The sequence below is a fragment of the Rattus norvegicus genome, chromosome 6 (assembly GCF_021556685.1).
Source record: "Rattus norvegicus strain SHRSP/BbbUtx chromosome 6, alternate assembly SHRSP_T2T, whole genome shotgun sequence".
NCBI lineage: Eukaryota > Metazoa > Chordata > Mammalia > Rodentia > Muridae > Rattus > Rattus norvegicus.
Window position 1 is genome coordinate 41085683 of NC_141539.1, and position 6641 is coordinate 41092323.

At 39.5% G+C, this 6641-nt stretch overlaps 1 pseudogene; it reads right to left on the reverse strand.

The window, feature by feature from the left end:
- Window positions 1–5197: 5197 nt before the first annotated feature.
- Hat1-ps1 (histone acetyltransferase 1, pseudogene 1) lies at window positions 5198–6077 on the reverse strand (annotated as a pseudogene).
- Between the last annotated feature and the right edge of the window lie 564 nt (window positions 6078–6641).

Below are 6641 nucleotides of genomic sequence, written 5' to 3' on the forward strand. Positions count from 1 at the left end.
AGTTTTCCTTTCTAAGAGTTTCAATGTCACAATGTCTCTTCACAGCAATTGAACTCTAAGATACTATACATCTTACAAGTTTGGGCAAGCTATTTATTAACTCCTCAGCCCTATATCATTTGTCTTCAAGATGAAAGCAACAGCTATCTCATGGCTTAGCAACAAAGAATAACTTAAAAGAAGCTAGGAAAGTAACCAAGCACCTCTGTGCTCAATAGAGAAAGTATCTGGAGTACTATGAAGGAAGGTTAATGGTAAATGGTTTGGTGGGCAAATGTGAGAACCTGAGTTCATATCTCAGCATCCCTATAAAAGCCAGCAAAGGGGTGCAGGCTTGTAAAACTGTGGCACTGGGAAAACTAGATAGTGGAATCAGGGGGGCTCACTAATGAGCAGATCAGCTGACATGGTGAACTTAATATTTAGTGGAAGATCCTCTTTAAAAATAAAGTGAATGTGACTTAGGTAAAGACATCTCCATGTCAAGCTGTGTCCTCATACATAAATTTATATTTGCATATACCTCCATACATACATGAATGCATCTGTTATGATTATTGAAAAACTTGAATTCTGAATATGTCTTTTTAGCCTCTAATTAATATATGGATTAAGGTAGTAGGAAGAGGCGGTTATAACCAAGGCTATTCAAGTAGACTGATGATTTAATCTAAAATATGAGAAAACAGTAGAAAAAATACTTCTCAGACTCCTTCCCATGATGTAAAGTTTTCCTATAAAGAAAAAGACAATTGTAGTTGCCCTTTGTCTTTCCTCAAATTCAATGTCCAATCAGTGTCTTAACCAATCTGAAGGCTGACTAGATGCCCATCTGCCCTGTGGGTTGCTGATATCCTCAACTATGTGTGTCAACTCTAAGCATTTAAGAAATGTGCCTATTTAGGATACATTTCATTCTGGAATGAAGAGACTCTATAGAGAAAATCTTACATGCATTGGGAAAGAACAGGAGGGAATAATGCAAGTAAGAACACATACTCTTTTTGCAATAATTTACTGTGTGGGGGATAGCAAGGGGAGAGCTATCGGCTGCACGATAAGCAAAGTAAATGATCCTGAGGTCACATCCACCATGAGTACATAAGAAGAGAAACCCAAGCAGCACATATGTAGGCAGAAGACAGCTGTGGAAGCTCCATTCACCCTACTTGTTGACAAACAGTAAGGGTGACAGATGCATCATAGGCTGAAAACAGAGGTGGGGGATATGAGGTACAATAGAGAAGGAAAATATGCAATAGACTGGAAAGAAGCCCACAGAAATTTTGAGAAAGGCACATACCTATTTATGATTTTATTCAGAATTCATGAGGAAAATCCAGTAATTTCTTTGTCATCTACAACAAATAAAGGTAATAGGCTTTATGCCATTAAATCAGAAAGGTGAAATTGATTATACAATGCTAAGTCCTCCTGCCATGAGGATACGGAGGAAGCATATTGGGTTTTGCTTTCAGTCTCAGTACTGAGCACAATACCAGATAAAGAATGACCATGTCATAAATATACTTGATGATCATTAACTATTACTTGTGTTCATCACTAGTTTTTGGGATTACCAATGATATTTTCTTTTTATGATTTGATTGGATATTCTTACAATAAGTACGTTTTTGTATAAAGGAAAACACATATAAATTGAGTTCTTCAAGCCTGTCAACCACCATTGGCATCAATGCTGAACAGCCTGCTGGGAAAGGACACTGACAAGTGTTAAAATTTATTTCCCAGCAAAATGAATGCTTAGTTCCCTGTCTCTTGTAGCCATAGAGGCAGGGTCCAATTGTAGTGCTATTTGCTCTCTTTCTATTGCTATAATTACTGCCAAACATGGGAAGATTCCAATTTAGTGGCTTTTATTCTTCTGCCTTTTCTTTAGCAATTTATTCACATGCTTTATCTTCCTTTGCGTAGGAAATAGCAAATCTGAAAGACATGCTTGTGACTTGATCATGGCAATAACATGGACAGCATCGACAGGACTGCACAGGTTGCATATAATTATAAGAGGTATCAGAGACATGATTAGAAACTGACTCTGTTCTATACTTGAGAATGATGTCTTGAGAACCTCTTGTCTCACCAATATATAGAGATATAGATAATATAAATATGTGTGTTTAATGGAACATCTTTATTATTTTATATGTGTGTATTATATGATGTATATTATATATGTATATGTGCATGTATGTAATACATAAAACCAACTCTCAAGTCCACTGAGACATACATATTCATGAGATATGCTGAAACCATATAAGATGAAACAGTCAAGTATAAAATCATCAGAGAATAATAAATGGTCCTAAATAAGATTTCCTTATATCTAGTGAACTTTGGCTTTCATATGTTTTGAAAAAATAATACATTTAGGATTCCTTCCCCCAAAGATCATTATAGCCTACTGGGTTTGAAATCTTTTATCTGGAAATAACCAATACAATAGTAAAATTCTACCAGACCTTCAAAGAAGACCTGATACCAATATTTCTCAAACTATTCCATAAAATAGAAGCAGAAGGCACACTACCTAATTTATCCTATCAAGTCACAATTCCTAAACCATGCAAAGACCCTACCAAAAAAGAGAACTTCAGACCAATCTCTCCTATGAATATCAATGCAAAATTTTCCAATAAAATTCTTGCAAACAGAATCCAAGGACACATCAAAACCATCATTCACTGCTTCACTTCTTCTTTAAAAGGGGAACAAGAATACCCTTGGCTGGGAATAGGGAGGCAATGATTAAAACAGAGGCAGAAGGAACACCCATTCAGAGCCTGCCCCACATGTGGCCCATACATATACAGCCACTCAATTAGACAAGATGAATGAAGCAAAAAAGTGCAGGCCGACAGGAACCAGATGTAGATCTCTCCTGAGAGGCACACCCAGAATACAGCAAATACATAGGCAAATGCCAGCAGCAAACCACTGAACTGAGAATGGGACTCCTGTTGAAGAAATCAGAGAAAGGACTGGAAGAGCTTGAAGGGGCTCGAGACCCCATATGAACAACAATACCAAGCAACCAGAGCTTCCAGGGACTAAGCCACTACCTAAAGACTATACATGGACTGACCCTGGACTCTGACCTCATAGGTAGCAATGAATATCCTAGTAAGAGCACCAGTGGAAGGGGAAGCCCTGGGTCCTGCTAAGACTGAACCCCCAGTGAATGTGATTGTTGGGGGGAGGGCAATAATGGGGGGAGGATGGCAAGGGGAACACCATATAGAAGAGTAGGGGGAGGGGTTAGGGGGATGTTGGACCGGAAACCGGGAAAGGGAAGAACATTCAAAATGTAAATAAGAAATACTCAAGTTAATTAAAAAATAAAAAACAAAAAACAAAAAACAAAACATCATTCACCACAATCAAGTAGGCTTCATCCCAGGGATGCAAGGTTTGTTCAATATATGAAAATCCATTAACATAATCCACTATATAAATTAGCTCAAATGAAAAAAATCACATGATGATCTCCATGGATGCAGAAAATTTATTTGACAAATTACAACATACATTCATGTTAAAAGTATGGGAGAGATCAGGAATTCAAAGCCCCTACTTAAACATAATAAAAGCAATTTACTATAAGCCAACAGTCAATATCAAATTAAATGGAGAGATATCCTGAGTATTTGCAGGCAAATGGATGGAACTAGAAAATATCATCCTGAGTGAGGTAACTCAGATCCAAAAGGACATGCATGGTGTGTTCTCATTAATAATTGGATATTAGCCAAAGGGAGAAAAATAAACAAGTACAGAATACCCAAGATACAGTCCATAGAACTCAAAAAGGTCAACAAGCTGAAGGGCCCAAGTGAGGACATCTCAATCCTACTTGGGAGGGAGCAGAAAGCAACCACAAGTGGGGAAAGAGGTAGGGGCCTGGGAGGGACACCGGACAGTGGTGGTGGAGAGAGGGGAATGTGATCTGGTATTGGGTGGGGAAAAGGTCTGAAGCCCTGAGGACCAGCAGAAAGAATGGAAATAGGTGACCTGGGGAGGAAGGAGGTTGAGAGGACCCTCCAAAATGTACCAGAGACCTGGGAGGTGAGAAACTCTCAAGACTCAAAGGGGGGGTACCCTAGATGAAATGCCCTATAGAGGGAAGAGGAAATTTGTTGAGCCTACCTCCAGCAGAAAGACAGGGAGTCAAGTGAGGAATGGGGTTGCTATCCCACAGTCAAAACACTGAGCCATAATTGTTCATGTCTGAAAGAACTACAGGGATGGCAACGGAGAAGAGCCTGAGGAAAATAAGGTCCAGTGACAGGCCTAAAGTGGAATCCAGCTCAAGGAGGGACTCCAAGACCTGACATGATTACTGAGACTATAGAGCATTCACAAAAAATAAAGGGACCTACCATGACTGCCCTCCAAAAGACCCAACAAGCAGCTGAAAGAGTCAGATGCAGATATGTGCACCCATCCAGTGAACAGAAGCTGCTGTCCCATTTGGTTGAATTAGGGAAAAGCTGGAAGAAGATGAGGAGAAGGGTGACCCTCTAGGAAGACAAGCAGTCTCAGTTAACTTGGATCTCTGATTCTCTCAGACACTGGATCACAGCATACACCAGCTGATATGAGGCCCCTAACACATATACAGCAGAGGACATCCAGGTAGGGGTTCAGCCAGAGAAGATGCACCTAACCCTCAAAAGAATGGAGGCCCCAGGGATTTTAGAGTTCTGGTGGGGTGGATGGGGTGGGGACATCCTTGTGGAGACAAGGCAGGGATGGGGAGAAGGTATGGGATGTGGAACAGTTGGAGGGTGGACCAGAGGGGAATAAGATCTGGAGTGTTAAAAGAAAAAACTTTAAAAGAAAGAAGAACTTCAAGTCTCTGAAGAAAGAAATTGAAGAACTCAGAAGATAAAAATAGCCCTCATGCTCATGGACCTGCAGGATTAACATAGTAAAAATGGCCATCTTATCAAAAGCAATTATACATTCGATGAAATTACCATAGAAATTCCAACACACTTTTTTATTTCACAAGCCATCTTTTATTAATGCAATATATGTTCATAAACTCTAGACAGTATTTTAAAATATATAATCTCTCAAAAGGAAATATTCCACTAAGGAGAACATATATAACTTTAGGGTCATCAGAGGTTTCACAGCACAATGCACAGAAATCACAGGTATCCAGGGAACAAGGGCTTCACTCTTGAGCAAGGCGCTCAATGACAGCCCGGTAGTCCTCCACCAGCTCCTGAAACCGCTCCTCCAGCTGCTCGTGCTGCACGCTTATCTCTATCTGGTTCATCTGATTCGTCAGCTCTTCTGGTCTCAGGCATTTCCCCATCTTGGCAAGATCTCTCTGCTTTTTCCTGTAAGGGCTAATTTGTCTTCTTTTAATATCCAGTCTGTAGCTTCTGTATTACTCAGTCACTCATGTCAGTTACCAGCAGTCGAAGCATTTCATAAACCCATCTAGCATGCTGCTTATTTATTTTGAACTTCTGCTGTGCCTGTATCGCCATATCTTCATTGAATCCTTGCAGTAATCTTTCCCTGGAGAAATAGGGCAAATTTTGACAAAGTTTCACAAGTACAAAGTCTCTTAGTTTCACATAGCTTTTGGATGGATCTTCTGCTGTGATATCAAGAACTGAAGGAGATGCAATGTAGTATCTATAAACTGTTTCAAGAAATTGAGCAGCATGGCCCTGACCTTGAAATGGAGCCAGTATCCACATCTGACTTACATGTGGTCGGGTTTTGTCTGGGTACACATAATAATTATAGACTGTCTTGTAGCCTACGGTCGCAAAGAGTGTAGCTCCATCCTTATTATATTTCTCAAATACTAGAAAGTAGTGCCATCTTTCATCATCCACGTCAATAAAGCTAGCAGTTTCAATAAACCACATCAAAAAGGTCTGAAGCCTTTCATGAAATTCTCAAAAGCCTCTACATGTCATGTCAACCTTGCATATCTGAAAAATAAAGTTTTCTCCTCCTGTTCCAACACATTTTTTTTCATTTGGAATAACAAAAAATCCAGGATAGTGAAAATAATTCTCAGCCATAAAAGAACTTCTGGGGGAATTACCATCCCTGAACCCAAGCTGTACTACAGAACAATGGTGATAAAAGCTGCATGACATTGGTACAGAGACAGGTAGATCAATGGAATAAAATTGAAGACCCAGTTTTGTAGAGACAAACTCATTGTTTTTTCAACTCTATCACATATTATCTCTATCCCCCTATAACATCACCAAAGAGCAAGTGAAAGCAGTATTCTTTCAAGGACCTGTCTCTCTATCTGCTACTGTCTCTCTCTCTCTCTCTCTCTCTCTCTCTCTCTCTCTCTCTCTCTCTCTCTCTCTCTCTCTCTCTCTGTGTGTGTGTGTGTGTGTGTGTGTGTGTCATTTCCCACTGAAATCATGGTACTTTTGGAATAGAAGATGATCAGTAAGGACTTGTCACATAGAATCTCGTCCAATTTCTTACCTTGAGCCTAATATAAAACCAGTAAACAAATAAATGCATATTTTCTACATAAAAAAATTGAAGACCCAGAAAAAAAAACCCACATACTTATGGTCACTTGATCTTTGACAAAGAAGCCAAAATGATATAATGGAATA